A 17,289-nucleotide genomic window follows, 5' to 3' on the forward strand; every position below is an offset into this window, starting at 1 on the left:
CAACTTGGTCAACAAATGATTGTGTCATCTACAGCCATTGGATTTATATCCAATGGCCGGCATGCACCTTCAATCTCTCGTCTTCTTCCTCCAGCATCGCCGGGACCGCCTGGTCCGGCCTCCGGCGGCTAGCGGCTCTGCTTAGCACGCATCGCTGCGAAGCGCTACCCCACCGCCGGCCAGGCTGTCCCTCCACCCCTCGACACCTCCTGTTATTCTCCACAGACTACAGCCCCATGCCGCAACAGAACCAGTTATAACCCTTCTCCTCCTCTCAATCTGCGACTCCACTGCCGCGTTTTCCCATCCGAGCTGTTCCCGTCCGGGGCCTCGCCGTCGTCCACCGCCTCGCTGCATTCGGTGCTGCATGGTCAACAAACGAGAGTCATCGGAAGAGGACTGTACGTGGAGAGCCTGACGGCTGGGACCCACGAGGTCCATGGTCGCACGCAAGGAAAGTTCCTCCTTATTAAGCTGAAAAAATATTTCCTCCACCTGACAGCTGGGACCCACCGGCTGTATCTTCGCACGGAAGGAAGTGCCTCCTTGTTTTGTGAAAAAATTATTCATCCCGTTGACAGCTTGGACCCGTCAGATTTGGTGACTGACTTGTGGGCCTACTAAGCGGACGTGTACGCATGGCTTTGTCAACTTAATCAACAAATGATTCTAGCAGCTGGACCGTTGGATGTTAATCCAACAGCCGTGCTCCTTCTTCAAGCTCTGTTCTTGCTCCTGTCTCCCGTGGGCGGCACCGCGTCTGTGCTGCCGCGCACCCGAACCAGTGAAGTTTCCCACTCCTCTCCATCTGCGACTCCACTGCCCCGTCTTCCCCATCTCTGGGTCGTTCCAGTCTGGGTGCGCTCGGCACGGTGTGGTCAACGTGGTCAACAACCGAGAGTCATCGGAAGATGACTGTACGTGAGAGGCTAACAGTGGGGACGCACCACGCCCATGGACGCATGCATGCAACGGAACGCGGCGAGGTCAACATGGTCAAGGAACGACTTCCATTGGAAGTATACTGTACGTGGAGAGTCTCAGCAGGGTCCACGGCCACAGGAAGTAAGTGCCTCCTTATTATGCGGAAAATAATGATTCCTCCAACTGACCGCAGGGACCCACTGGACGGGCCACCGTATTCTGCAAAAAAAATGTTTGCCCCCTGACTGCTGGGACCCACCTGACGGGCCACCGTATTTCGCGAAAAAAACGTTCCCCCCGCTGTCAGCTCGGACCCACCGAAAGTGCCTCCTTATTACGCACACACAAAATGAATACTCCCCCGGCTAGCTGGGACCCACCTTGGTGGGAGGCTGACTTGTGGGCCTACTAAGTTGACGGGGACGAAGGGCTTTGTCAACTTAGTCAATATGAACGATTCTAGCTCCAGTGACCGTACGATGTCCATCCAACGGCCGTAGTGCTTCTTCAACCTCTGGTCTTCTTGCTCCAGCCGCCCAAAGCAGCGCCGGTCGTGCCGCATGCTCCTGCCTTCCGTGGCCGGCTATGCTGCCGCGGAGGCCTCACCACCCCCTACTATTCCCACCGCTGGCCAGGCCCTGCGGCGACGGCAGCCTCACACCGCAGCCAAACCAGTGAACCCTCGTACTCCTCTCCGCGCGGGCTTCCACTGCCGCGTCTTTCCTGGCTCCACGTCGTCCCCTTCCTAGGCCTCGCCGTCGTCCACCGCCGTGGTGCTCTCCGTGCGGCGTGGTCTACATGGTCAAGGAACGACTTCCATCGGAAGAGTACTGTACGTGGAGAGGCTGACAGCTGGGTCCACGGCCACTACCCAGTTTTTTTGTGATTTGCCAAGTAAGTCGCTTTGTCAGGCCTGTTGGGCTGCAAATCTTTCAAGATGACGAGAGCTTTCATTTGGCTGGCCGAGAAAATGGCCCATCAGTAATGAGAAATGGGCTGTACATTTTTAAAACACATCAAACCGGCAATTAGTTTCAAATATTTTTTTTTTCATTTCGAGATTTTAAATTACATTAATTTTTATGCGTGGAGAATTTGTTGGATTTTATATTGATATACATTTATTTTTAAAATCAGTTTGAATGTGGGTCGAAATTCGGGATTAAAAATAGTTCGGACCGCACCGAAATATGCAAATTTCGTATAATTTTTTAACCGTGGCCACAATATGAGCTGTAATGCTAACAAAAAGAATATGGGCTCAAAAAAACCTTAATAATTAGCAAATGGGCTGGAAATTATTAGAAATAATGGCAGATGGGCTGTATGCTGTTTTCCACAGATTTGAGGCTTTCCTAAAAAAAGGTTGACGCACAAGCAGTGACTGTTGGATGGCCATCCAACGGCCATCGTGCTTCTTCAATCTCTGCTCTTCCTGCTCCAGCCGCTCAAACAAGCGCCAGCGGGACTGCCTGCTCCCTCCTCCCCGCGGCCGGCTCTGCTGCCGCGCAGGCCTCACCGGCCCACCGTAGTCCCATCGCTGGCCTAGCCATCCCTCTACTCACCCACACCTGCTGTTATTCTTCGGCGACAGCAGACGAACCAGTAAACCCTCGTACAGTCATACTCCCCTCTGCGTGGGAAACAACTGCCGAGTCTTCCCTGCCTCCGTGTCGTTCCCTTCCTAGGCCTCGCCGTCGTCCACCGCCCTGGTGCTCTCGGCGCGGCCTAGTCCACGTGGTCAACGACCGACATGCATCTAAAGTGGACTGTACGTGGAGAGGCCGACAGCTGGGTCCACGGCCGCACGCAAGGAAATGCCTCCTTATTACGCGCAAAATAATGATTCCTCCACCTGACATCAGGGACCCACCGAAAGGGCCTCTGTATTTCGCGAAAAAAATGTTACCGCCACTGACAGCTCGGACCCACGAGCTATATCTTGGCACGCAAGGAAGTGCCTCCTTATTACGCACAAAAAAATGAATACTCCCCCTGCTAGCTAGGACCCACCATGGTGGGAGACTGACTTGTGGGCCTACTAAGTTGACTAGGACGGGGGCCTTTGTCAACGTTAGTCAATATGAACGATTCTAGCTCTAGTGACCGTACGATGTCCATCCAACGGCCGTAATGCTTCTTCAACCTCTGGTCTTCTTGCTCCAGCCGCCCAAAGCAGCGCCGGTCGTGCCGCATGCTCCTGCCTCCCGTGGCCGGCTGTGCTACCGCGGAGGCCTCACCGTCCCCTAATATTCCCACCGCTGGCCAGGCCCTGTGGCGACGGCAGCCTCACACCGCAGCCGAACCAGTGAACCCTCGTACCCTCTCCGCGCGGGCTTCCACTGTCGCGTCTTCCCCGGATCCGCGTCGTCCCCTTCCAAGGCCTCGCCGTCGTCCACCGCCGTGGTGCTCTCCGCGCGGCGTGGTCAACGTGGTCAAGGAACGACTTCCATCGGAAGAGTACTGTACGTGGAGAGGCTGACAGCTGGGTCCACGGCCACAACCCAGTTTTTTTGTGATTTTCCAAGTAAGTCGCTTTGTCAGGCCTGTTGGGCTGCAAATCTTTCAAGATGAGGAGAGCTTTCATTCGGCTGGCCGAGAAAATGGCCCATCAGTAATGAGAAATGGGCTGTACATTTTCAAAACACATCAAACCGACAATTAGTTTCAAATATCTTTTTTTCATTTCGAGATTTTAAATTACATTCATTTTTATGCGTGGAGAATTTGTTGGATTTTATATTGATATACATTTATTTTTTAAATCAGTTTGAATGTGAGTCGAAATTTCGGGATTAAAAACAGCTCGGACCGCACCGAAATATGCAAAATTTCGTATAATTTTTTAACCGTGGCCACAATATGGGCTGTAATGCTAACAAAAAGAATATGGGCTCCAGAAAAAACCTTAATAATTAGCAAATGGGCTGTAAATTATTAAAAATAATGGCAGATGGGATGTATGCTGTTTTCCACAAATTTGAGGCTTTCCTAAAAAAAGGTTGACGCACAAGCAGTGACTTTTGGATGGCCATCTAACGGCCGTCGTGCTTCTTCAATCTCTGCTCTTCCTATTCCAGCCGCTCAAACAAGCGCCGGCGGGGCTGCCTGCTCCCTCCTCCCCACGGCCGGCTCTGCTGCCGCACAGGCCTCACCGGCCCATCGTACTCCCATCGCTGGCCTAGCCATCCCTCTACTCACCCACACCTGCTGTTATTCTCCGGCGACGGCAGACGAACCAGTAAACCCTCGTACAGTCGTACTCCCCTCCGCGTGGGAAACAACTGCCGAGTCTTCCCTGCCTCCGTGTCGTTCCCTTCCTAGGCCTCGCCGTCGTCCACCGCCCTGGTGCTCTCGGCGCGGCCTGGTCAACATGGTCAACGACCGACATGCATCTGAAGTGGACTGTACGTGGAGAGGCCGACAGCTGGGTCCACGGCCGCACGCAAGGAAATGCCTCCTTATTACGCGTAAAATAATGATTCCTCCACCTGACATCAGGGACCCACCGAAAGGGCCTCTGTATTTCGTGAAAAAAACGTTACCGCCACTGATAGCTCGGACCCACCAGCTATATCTTCGCATGCAAGGAAGTGCCTCCTTATTACGCACAAAAAAATGAATACTCCCCCCTGCTAGCTGGGACCCACCATGGTGGGAGGCTGACTTGTGGGCCTACTAAGTTGACGGGGACGGGGGCGTTTGTCAACTTTAGTCAATATGAACGATTCTAGCTCCAGTGACTGTACGATGTCCATCCAACGGCCGTAGTGCTTCTTCAACCTCTGGTCTTCTTGCTCCAGCCGCCCAAAGCAGCGCCGGTCATGCCGCATGCTCCTGCCTCCCGTGACCGGCTGTGCTGCCGCGGAGGCCCCACCGCCCCCTACTATTGCCACCGCTGGCCAGGCCCTGTGGCGACGGCAGCTTCACACCGTAGCCGAACCAGTGAACCCTCATACTCCTCTCCCTGCGGGCTTCCACTGCCGCGTCTTCCCCGGCTCCCCGTCGTCCCCTTCATAGTCCTCACCGTCGTCCACCGCCCTGGTGCTCTCGGCACGGCATGGTCAACATGGTCAAGGAAGGACTTCCATCGGACGTGGACTGTACGTGGAGAGGCTGACAGCTGGGTCCACGGCCGCAGCAAGGAAGTGCCTCCTTATTACGCGGAAAATAATGATTCCTCCACCTGACAGCTGGGACCCACCGGACGGGCCACTGTATTTCATGAAAAAAACATTTCCCCCTGATTGCTGGGACCCACCAGCTACATCTTCGCACGCAAGGAAGTGCGTCCGGGCAAGAAAAAAACGATTCGCCCCACTGACTGCTGGGACCCACTAGCTACATCTTTGCAGGCAAGGAAGTGCCTGATAGTCCGGACCCACCTGGTCGAAGCGTACGTAGCATTGTCATTCTGGTCGCGAACGTGTACGTACATACTGGTCGATGTAGAGGCGCGCACGTGTCGTAGTAGAGGCGTGCACGTAGCATGTACACGTACGTAGAGCGGCCAGTGTGCAAGAAAGAAAATACGGCCACGTACGTACATACGGGCAGTGTCTCGAACGCCTACTCGCGCATACGTATGGCCAGAGCTCGTGTACATGGCTGGGTCGGAACGGAGAAACAGCGTCGTCGTCGTGTTCATGGGGAGCCAACCGGCTGGGTCGGAACGGAATGCGTCGTCGTGTTCATCGGGAGGGCTTGGACGGAACAGCCGATGGAAACGAGGCCTAGCGTACCGCAGAACGGAGGAAACGGCCTTGTGTTCGACCGTCCACGTTTGAAACGGGATCCTGTTCATCGGGAGGGGTCTGGCGTACCGCAAAACGGAGGAAACAGACCTCCTACGGTCGAAACGGGGGTCCTGTTGATCGGGAGGGGTGTGGCGTACCGCAAAACGGAGGAAACGGACTTGTGTTGGAGCGCTACGGTCGAAACGGGGGTCCTGTTCATCGGGAGGGGTGTGGCGTACCGCAAAACAGGACTCCACGGGACACTGTTCATCTCCACCGTCGACCCCCTCCAGCCTCCACGGGCTACTGTTCATCCACCGTCGACCTCCTCCAGCCTCCACCTGCGACTGTTCATCTACGGGCTCCTGTCATCCAGCCTCCACCACGCGCTACTCCACCGGCTACTGTTCAACCAACCCTCTCCACGGGCTCCTATTAAACCACCCCTCCACGGGCTACTGTTCATCCAGCCCTCCACCGTCTACTGTTCATTCTGCCCTCCACGGGGTGGTCATGTTCATCCTGCCCTCCACGGGGTCCTCTTCATCCAGCCCCAACCGGCTCGATCGATCGGGGTCCTGTTCATCCAGAGGCAACACCACGGGGTCCTGTTCATCCACCCCCACCGGGAACTGTTCATCCAAACCCCCCCCCCCCCAGCAACGCTCACTGTTCATCCAGAGGCAGCATCGATCGGCTTCAGTTAGCAGCAGTAGCGAAGGAATCGCTCGATCGAATTCAGTTAACAGCCATCAATCGATCGCTCGGGTTCAGTTAGAGCCCAACGCCTCGCTCAGGTTCAGTTAGAGCCAACGCCTCGCACACACGCGCGTACGTGTATGAGAGAAACGTGCATCGCTCGGCCCCCGACCTCCCACCGTGACCGGGAACTCCCCGAAATTTTCCTCGCCCTCGCTTCTACCACGGTTTTTTCCGTCATGGACGGCCCAAAGAATGTCATGCAGCTGCATCTCCGGCCCGCCCAGGATGAAAAGCCCATTTTCTGTCATGATTTTTTGTCATAGAAGTAGGAGCCCACCACATCTATGATGATACCGGGTTTTGTCACAATTATCGTCATAGAAGTGTCATATGTATGACAGAAATTTTTTTCGTTCGGCCCAAAATGTCACAGATGTGTCTTTTTTTTGTAGTGTGCGTCGGTAGCATCATCATCACCGTCATCACGCCGTCGTGCTGACAGAACTCTCCCTCGAAGCTCTGCTGGATCAGAGTTCGTGGGACGTGATCGAGCTGAACGTGTGCTGAACTCGGAGGTGCCGTGTGTTCGGTACTTGGATTGGTCGGATCGTGAAGACGTATGACTACATCAACCGCTTTGTGCTAACGCTTCCGCTTTCGGTCTACGAGGGTACGTGGACACACTCTCCCCTCTCGTTGCTATGCATCACCATGATCCTGTGTGTGCGTAGGAAAATTTTGAAATTACTACGTTCCCCAACACCGGGACCATCCTGAGTCGTCCAAGAGCAGCCGTTCGTTATGCGCCTTCCACAACGTACACAGCCACAACACCAACGACTGTCAAGAGCCCAGGGCCATTCGAGATGGACGCTTCGGTCGACGCCCCGAGCGCAACGACCGGGGCTACGGCCGAGGAGGAGGACGAGGTGGGGGACGCTGGGACGACCGCGGCCCCCGCCAGGAGTGGCGCGACCGGCCTCGTGAGGACTGCTGGCAGGACCAACCTCGTTAGGGCACATGGGGGACCAGCCTCGCGAGGACCGCCCTCGGGGAATGCTGGTCTCCCTCCATTGCCGCCACCTCCAAGAAGGAACGACGACCATCATCAGGACGAGGGGGCTGGGGGCTTCGAGGAACCACGCGCTATCACTTGCATCTTGGGCGAGCTCAGGCCCCAGCATCCCAGCGCGTCTTCAAGCAGTTTGCTCGCGAGGTGAACGCGGCTCTTCCCAGGCTCGAGGCCACGCGCCCTCTCAGGTGGTCCAAGTGTGCCATCACTTTCAGCTCGTCAGACCAGCTCAAGTGTGCGGCGACCACTGTCGCCCTCCCGATGCTTTGCTCGCCTATCATCAGCAACGTCCAAGTCACCAAGACCACATCGACTTTGACGTCGCCCACATCCATCTGCCGTACAACGCCATCCTTGGGTACCCAGCATTAGCCAAGTTCATGGCAGTGAACCACCATGGCTACAATGTCCTGAAGATGCCAGGAAGCGACGGAATCATCACAGTCCCCTGCGAAGAAAGAGATGCGGTGTGCTCCCTGGAGCGCGCCTTCCAAGCCGCAGCAATCGAAGACCCCGACAGCGAGGGCGTCCAGTACCCTCCTGAGGCCGTTCCCAAGAAGAAGCAACTAATCCACACAGGGCCTCAGGAGAGCGGCGTCTCCAGCGGCGCCACCTCAGGATCAGCGCCCGCACCTGGGGCGCCTCCCTCCCTCACATAGGAAGGCGCGCCCGGCGCCCTCCTCGGACGAGGCTCAGGGGCTCTCTTCTGGAGGGCCTCAGACCTAGCCAACATCACGAGGGAGGCACTCAGGCACCACGTGGAGGCGTGCTTTGTGGCATGTTTCCCTCAGGGGGGCACTGGGCGAGGAGCGCCCGGCGCCCAGGAGTTCATCGTCAAGGCCACCCAGGAGCTTCAAGAAGCAAGGACCATGCGCGGCGACCGCCGCCCACCTGGCGCAGATCCCCATGCTGGCGAGGACGGCGGAATGCGCGTCTGCATCGACATTCCAGGGCTCAACAAAGTCGCGCCTCAGGAGCGCTTTTGGCCTTCGCGCGTCAAGCGCTGCGAGGCCCTACCTCACAGCTATGTCCGCATGCCATTTGGCCTGCTGAGTGCGGCAGCCGCCTTCCAGCGCGACCTACAGAGCATCCTGGCAGATCAGGAGGCCAGGCATCACGCAGTCCTGGCGGCTCATGAGGAGCGGCTACTTCATCACGCGTCTTCGACTACCCCAACAATCCTTCGACAACGAAACCAGGTGACATTTTCCAAGTTTATTTAGCTGAGAGCGCCCCTCAGGCTTGATAACCCACAAGTATAGGGGATCGCAACAGTTTTGGAGGGTAGAGTATTCCACCCAAATTTATTGATTCGACACAAGGGGAGCCAAAGAATATTCTCAAGTATTAGCAGTTGAGTTGTCAATTCAACCACACCTGGATAACTTAATATCTGTAGCAAAGTATTTAGTAGCAAAGTAGTATGGAAGTAACGGTAATGGTAGCAAAAGTAATATTTTTGGGTTTTGTAGTGATTGTAACAGTAGCAACAGAAAAGTAAATAAGCGGAGAACAATATGTGAAAAGCTCGTAGGCATTGGATCGGCGATGGAGAATTATGCCGGATGCAGTTCATCATGTAACAATCATAACAAAGGGTGACACAGAACTAGCTCCAATTCCTCAATGTAATGTAGGCATGTATTCCGAATATAGTCATACATGCTTATGGAAAAGAACTTGCATGACATCTTTTGTCCTACCCTCCCATGGCAGCGGGGTCCTAATGGAAACTAAGGGATATTAAGGCCTCCTTTCAATAGAGTACCGGACCAAAGCATTAACACATAGTGAATACACGAACTCCTCAAACTACGGTCATCACCGGGAGTGGTCCCGATTATTGTCACTTCGGGGTTGCCGGATTATAACACATAGTAGGTGACTATAGACTTGCAAGATAGGATCAAGAACACATATATATTCATGAAAACATAATAGGTTCATATCTGAAATCATGGCACTCGGGCCCTAGTGACAAGCATTAAGCATAGCAAAGTCATACCAACATCAATCTCAGAACATAGTGGATACTAGGGATCAAACCCTAACAAAACTAACTCGATTACATGATAAATCTCATCCAACCCATCACCGTCCAGCAAGCCTATGATGGAATTACTCACGCACGACGATGAGCATCATGAAATTGGTGATGGAGGATGGTTGATGATGACGATGGCGACGGATTCCCCTCTCCGTAGCCCCGAACGGACTCCAGATCAGCCCTCCCGAGAGAGTTTAGGGCTTGGCGGCGGCTCTGTATCGTAAAACGTGATGAATCTTTCTCTCTGATTTTTTTTCTCCCTGAACACGAATGTATAGAGTTGGAGTTGAGGTCGGTGGAGCTCCAGGGGGCCCACGAGGCAGGGGGCGCACCCAGGGGGGTAGGCGCGCCTCCCACCCTTGTGGACAGGGTGTGGCCCCCCTGGCCTTGAATCTTTCACCGGTATTTTTTATTAATTCCAAAATAATTCTCCATTGATTTTCAGGTCATTCTGAGAACTTTTGTTTCTGCACAAAGATAACACCATGGCAATTCTGCTGAAAACAGCGTCAGTCCGGATTAGTTCCATTCAAATCATGCAAGTTAAGTCCAAAACAAGGGCAAAAGTGTTCAGAAAAGTAGATACGACGGAGACGTATCAACTCCCCAAGCTTAAACCTTTGCTTGTCCTCAAGCAATTCAGTTGATAAACTGAAACTGATAAAGAAAAACTTTTACAAACTCTGTTTGCTCTTGTTGTTGTAAATATGTAAAGCCAGCATTCTAGTTTTCAGCAAAGATTATGAACTAACCATATTCACAATAACATTTAGGTCTCATGTTTACTCATGTCAATGGCATAATCAACTAGCGAGCAATAATAATAAATCTCGGATGACAACACTTTCTCAAAACAATCATGATATGATACGATAAGATGGTATCTCGCTAGCCCTTTCTGAGACCGCAAAACATAAATGCAGAGCACCTTTAAAGATCAAGAACTAACTAAACATTGTAATTCATGGTAAAAGAGATCCAATCATAGTCATACCCAATATAAATTAATAGTAATGGATGCAAATGACAGCGGTGCTCTCCAGCTGGTGCTTTTTTAATAAGAGGGTGATGACTCAACATAAAAGTAAATAGATAGGCCCTTCGCAGAGGGAAGCAGGGATTTGTAGAGGTGCCAGAGCTCGATTTTGAAATAGAGATAAATAATATTTTGAGCGGCATACTTTCATAGTCAACATAACAACCAGGAGATGGCGATATCTTCCATGCTACACACATTATAGGCGGTTCCCAAACAGAAAGGTAAAGTTTATACTCCCCCTCCACCAACAAGCATCAATCCATGGCTTGCTCGAAACAACGAGTGCCTCCAACTAACAAGAGTCCCGGGGGAGTTTTGTTTGCAATTATTTTGATTTGATTTGCATAAAGCATGGGACTGGGCATCCCGGTGACAAGCCATTTTCTCGTGAGTGAGGAGCGGAGTCCACTCCTCTTGAGAATAACCCGCCGAGCATGGAAGATACAGACAGCCCTAGTTGATACATGAGCTATTCGAGCATGCAAAACAGAATTTCATTTGAAGGTTTAGAGTTTGGCACATACAAATTTACTTGAAACAGCAGGTAGATACCGCATATAGGAAGGTACAGTGGACTCATATGGAATAACTTTGGGGTTTATGGAAGTGGATGCACAAGCAGTATTCCCTCTTAGTACAAGTGAAGGCTAGAAAAAGACTGGGAAGCGACCAACTAGAGAGCGACAACCGTCATGAACATGCATTAAAATTAATAAACATTGAGTGCAAGCATGAGTAGGATATAATCCACCATGAACATAAATATCGTGAAGGCTATTTTGATTTTGTTTCAACTACACGTGTGAACATGCGCCAAGTCAAGTCACTTGAACCGTTCAAAGGAGGATACCACCCTATCATACCACATCACAACCATTTTAATAGCATGTTGGCACGCAAGGTAAACCATTATAAACTCCTAGATAATTAAGCATGGCATAAGCAACTATAATCTCTAATTATCATTGCAAACATGTTTATTCAAATAGGCTAAATCAGGAACGATGAACTAATCATATTTACAAAAACAAGAGAGGTCGAGTTCATATCAGCTTCTCTCATCTCAATCAGTTCATCATATATCGTCTTAATTGCCTTTCACTTGCATGACCGAACGATGTGAATAATAATAATAGTGCACATGCATTGGACTAAGCTGGAATATGCGAGCATTCAATAAACAGGAGAAGACAAGGCAATATGGGCTCTTGGTTAAATCAACAATAATGCATATAAGAGCCACTCTAACATTTTTATTATGGTCTTCTCCTATTGAACCCCAAAGAAAAGAAAAGAAATAAAACTATTTACACGGGAAAGCTCGCAACAAGCAAAAGAAGAACGGGAAATCTTTTTGGGTTTTTTCTTTTTAATTATTACTACAAGCAAGAAAGTAAACTAGCTAAAAGCTACAACTATTTTTTTTGTTTTTCTTAAGGTTTATCAAACACACAAGAAGAAAGCAAGAAAAAGGAAATAAACTAGCATGGATATTACAGGGAAAAAGTATGAGCACCGACAACTAGCATGAGTGTGTGAACATAAATGTAATGTCGGTGAGAAAGACGTACTCCCCCAAGCTTAGGCTTTTGGCCTAAGTTGGTCTACTGCCACGGCTGGCCTGGCGGATATCCAAAGTTGTAGTTGGGGTCGTACTGAGATGAAGCCTCAGGTTGCCACTGGCTGGCCATCTCCTCCGGATTCCACTGGTAAACAGATTGGCATGAAGGAACAAATTGTGGTTCTGGATCTGGCTCTGTAGCTGAGGTGGGGTTCCGGTAGGCGTGAATGGCCTCCAGCGGAACAAGGTACTTGCCTGCAGATAAGTCAAACAAGGAAGGAGCAGGCACGGTAATAGTCTCAGGGTGATCTTTATCAAATAACAATCTATAGTTAAGCTCCTTTTTCTTGTTCTTAACAAGGAAATCATGTGCAACCATACTCTTGTAGTCTAGAAAAACAGTAGGCAACAACTTTTCTTCTTTCTCATAATGCCTAATAGGTATGTTAAAGTACGCAGCAAGGCGAGAGGCGAAGATGCCTCCCAAGATGGGGCCCTTAGTACGGTTAAGATTTAACCGCCTTGCAACAATAGCGCCCATACTAAATGTGTCATCACGAAACAGAGCTTGGCACAAAAGAACAATATCAGGGGCACTAAGACTGCCACAGTTCGGCGACCAATTAAGCATCTACTAGGAAATATTGCAAAGTAACGTAGGACAGGAAAATGTATGCTAGTAATTCGTGCATCGGAAACCTTCCTAGTTTCGCCTACAACAATTGTATCAATAAACCCCTCCACATCGTCACGATGTGGTTCCTCTACATTGCCCAAAAAGGGCAATTTGCAAACCTCACAAAATTCAGAGAGGGGCATCTCCTTAAACTCATCATATAAATAAAAATCCACCGAAGGTGGTGACCTCCTAGCATGGAAATGAAAGTTTTGCACAAAGATAGTAGTGAGTAAGAGATACTGTTCGCGTTGGTCGCTAAGGAAGTCGTGAGGCCTGCATTCTCAGCCAACTCATAAAAATCATCATAGATCCCGGCTGTTCTCAAGAAATCATCACAAGGCCATTCACATGGCTGAACTTCCGTGATGCGAGGGAGATTATACTTGGGCCTCACTTCTTCACTTTGCTTATCCTTCGAGCTTCGGCTCGAAGAGCCCCTCAAAAATCTCTTCGTTATTTTCTGAAAATTTCTGAAATTTTTAGTAACTTCAAATAAAAGTGAACCAAACTCAACAAAATTGATAGCAACTACTCCCACAAGTGCCTAGAGACTATATCATGCATTAGAATTACTTGGGACCATATAAATTTGACATGCAAGATCAAGAACAAGGTCACCTAGGCAGCAAAAAATTGCAATGAATAAAGCACTAGAACAAAAACTAATTGGATCATTGGAGGAGTTACATACCAAGGAACAAGCCCCCAAAGCAGTTTTGTGAGAGGTTCTTTGAGCAAGGAGATCGAAAATCGCAACAAAATGAGCAAGAACTCGTGCTTGAGCTGGTTGGTGATTCTTTTGGGAGGAAGAAGGAGTGTGTGGGTGCTGGAATAAGTGGAGGAGAGCCACCATGGGCCCACGAGGCAGGGGGCGCGCCCAGGGGGGTTGGGCGCTCCCTGGACCCTCGTGGCCAGGTGCCAGCTCCTCTGATGTGTTCTGAGTGCCAGATATTCTCAAATATTCCAGAAAAATCATATTTCAATTTCGGGGCATTTGGAGAACTTTTATTTTCGGGGTATTTTTTTATTGCACGGATAATTTAGAAAACTGAGAGAAAAATACTAATTTTGCTTTATTTATTCTAAATAACAGAAAGTAAAAGGAGGGTACAGAAGATTGTGCTTTATAAATTCATCCATCTCATGCTCATCAAAAGGAATCCACTAACAAGGTTGATCAAGTCTTGTTAACAAACTCATTCCGAATAACATGGAACCGGAGAAATTTCGAATAACACTATGTTACCTCAACGGGGATATGGACGTCCCCAATAATAAGAATATCATATTTCTTCTTGACAGTAGGAAGAGGAAATTCAAAACCTCCAAAAATAATCGATGGAATTTTTCCAATAGAATTTATACTTTGAACTTGAGGTTGTTTCGTCGGAAAGTGTACCGTATGCTCATTACCATTAACATGAAAAGTGACATTGCCTTTGTTGCAATCAATAACAGCCCCTGCAGTATTCAAAAAGGGTCTTCCAAGAATAATAGACATACTATCGTCCTCGGGAATATCAAGAATAACAAAGTCCGTTAAAATAGTAACATTTGCAACCACAACAGGCACATCCTCACAAATACCAACAGGTATAGCAGTTGATTTATCAGCCATTTGCAAAGATATTTCAGTAGGTGTCAACTTATTCAAATCAAGTCTACGATATAAAGAGAGAGGCATAACACTAACATCGGCTCCAAGATCACATAAAGCAGTTCTAACATAGTTTCTTTTAATGGAGCATGGTATAGTTGGTACTCCTGGATCTCCAAGTTTCTTTGGTATTTCACCCTTAAAAGTATAATTAGCAAGCATGGTGGAAATTTCAGCTTCCGGTATCTTTCTTTTATAACTAACAATTTCTTTCATATACTTAGCATAAGGATTCATTTTGAGCATATCAGTCAAACGCATACGCAAAAAGATAGGTCTAATCATTTTAGCAAAGCGCTCAAAATCCTCATCATCCTTTTTCTTGGATGGTTTGGGAGGAAAAGGCATGGGTTTCTGAACCCATGGTTCTCTTTCTTTATCGTGCTTCCTAGCGACAAAGTCTCTCTTATCATAACGTTGATTCTTTGATTGTGGGTTATCAAGATCAACAACAGGTTCAATTTCTACATCATTGTCATTGGTAGGTTGAGCATCAACATGAACATTATCATTAACATTATTACTAGGTTCATGTTCATCACCAGATTGTGTTTCAGCATCAGAAATACAAATATCATTGGGATTCTCAGGTGTGTCTACAACATATTCACTAGAAGCATGCAAAGTCCTATCATTTTTCTTTTTCTTCTTCTTAGAAGGACTAGGTCCATCTACATTAGTTCTTTGAGAATCCTGCTCAATTCTCTTAGGGTGACCTTCAGGATACAAAGGTTCCTGAGTCACTTTACCTCCTCTAGTTGCAACTCTAACAACATAGTCATTATTCTAACTATTCAATTCATTGAGCAAATCATTCTGAGCTTTAAGTACTTGTTCTACTTGAGTGGTGACCATAGAAGCATGTTTACTAATGAGTTTAAGTTCACCTTTAACTCTAGACATATAATCACTCAAGTGTTCGATCATAGAAGCATTGTGTTTTAATTCCCTACCAAAATAAGCATTGAAGTCTTCTTGCTTAACCATAAAATTATCAAACTCATCCAAACATTGGCTAGCAAACTTAGTAGGTGGGATTTCAGCTTTATCATATCTATAGAGAGAATTTACCTTTACTACCTGTGTCGGGTTATCAAGACCATGTGTTTCTTCAATAGGTGATGAATTAAAACCATATATTTCTTCAACAGGCGGTAAATTAAGACCATGTATTTCTTCAATAGGAGGTAAATTCTTAACATCTTCAGCTTTAATACCCTTTTCTTTCATAGATTTCTTTGCCTCTTGCATATCTTCAGGACTGAGAAATAGAACACCCCTTTTCTTCGGAGTTGTCTTAGGAGTTGGTTCAGGAAATATCCAATTTTTTTCATTAGTCAACATATTATTCAATAGAATTTCAGCTTGATCCACAGTTCTTTCCCTGAAAACACAACCAGCACAACTATCCAGGTGGTCTCTGGAAGCATCGGTTAGTCCATTATAGAAGATATCAAGTATTTCATTTTTCTTGAGAGGATGATCAGGCGAAGCATTAAGTAATTGGACAAGCCTCCCCCAAGCTTGTGGGAGACTCTCTTCTTCAATTTGCACAAAATTATATATATCCCTTAAAGCAGCTTGTTTCTTATGAGTAGGGAAATATTTAGCAGAGAAGTAATAAATCAAATCCTGGGGACTACGCACACAACTAGGATCAAGAGAATTAAACCATGTTTTAGCATCACCCTTTAATGAGAACGGAAATATTTTAAGGATATAATAGTAGCGAATTTTCTCATCATTAGTGAATAGGGTGGCTATATCATTTAATTTAGTAAGATGTGCCACAACAGTTTTAGATTCATAGCCATAAAAAGGATCAGATTCAACCAAATTAATTATATCAGGGTCGACAAAGCATTCATAATCCTTATCAGTAACAAAGATAGGTGAAGTAGCATAAGCAGGATCATATTTCATTCTAGCATTCAAAGTTTTTTGTTTCAGCTTAGCTAATAATTTCTTAAGATCGCTTCTATCATTGCAAGCAAGAAAGTCTCTAGCAGTTTCTTCATCCATAACAAAGCCCTCAGGCACAACAGGCAATTCATATCTTGGGGGAGAATCTTCATCATCACTTTCATCAATATTATCAGTTTCAATAATTTCATTCTCTCTAGCCCTAGCAAGTTGTTCATCAAGAAATTCACCAAGTGGCACAGTAGTATCAAGCATAGAAGTAGTTTCCTTCGGTTATGCTAAACCCTTCAAACAGTGGATTCACTCTCTACTGTTGAGCTTCTCCCCTGTTACTAAAATCATTCCAGCATTTGCATTATGTTCCCAGTTTGCACCGCCATTGTGCCATCCTACCTTGGATTACCCTTCCCAGTAATTACTGATAAGGACCATCTTCAAAAGTGGTCCCACCAGGGGTTCCGACCATTTCCGGTGATAAGCAAATCACCCCTTGTGTTGTCTTCAACAAGGTAGTCCACATCGTCCATCCTAGCCCGAGTGTGTCGTTCTCCCGAACTCCCTCGAACGATCGTTTGTGATTGCCTTAGGCTGCATAAAGAGTTTCAATGATCTTAGGATCAAAAGTAATTCTTTTTGCCACTTAAGGAATAGTTCTACGAGTCACCTTCCCCAAGGTGCCCCGTTATGGAATCATGGCAATTTTCCTCGCTACTTCGAAACCTTCGTCAAATTGTTTCTTCCGTCCCTCCTGATGCATGTTATGCCTCTCAGCTCGAGAGATGTTTCAATGCCTCCCTCCATGAGTTGATCCTGAGTTGTTCGATATTCGAGAAGATCGATCCTTCTAGAGTTTTCCCCTTTCCTCTTGTTGTCTTGTCGGTTGGAGTTCTCAGAGCAAGACATCGAGACAAAGATGATGATCGAATCAACGTTCTTATGAAGTGCAACC

This window comes from Aegilops tauschii, chromosome 5 (genome assembly GCF_002575655.3).
Source record: "Aegilops tauschii subsp. strangulata cultivar AL8/78 chromosome 5, Aet v6.0, whole genome shotgun sequence".
NCBI classification, from domain to species: domain Eukaryota; kingdom Viridiplantae; phylum Streptophyta; class Magnoliopsida; order Poales; family Poaceae; genus Aegilops; species Aegilops tauschii.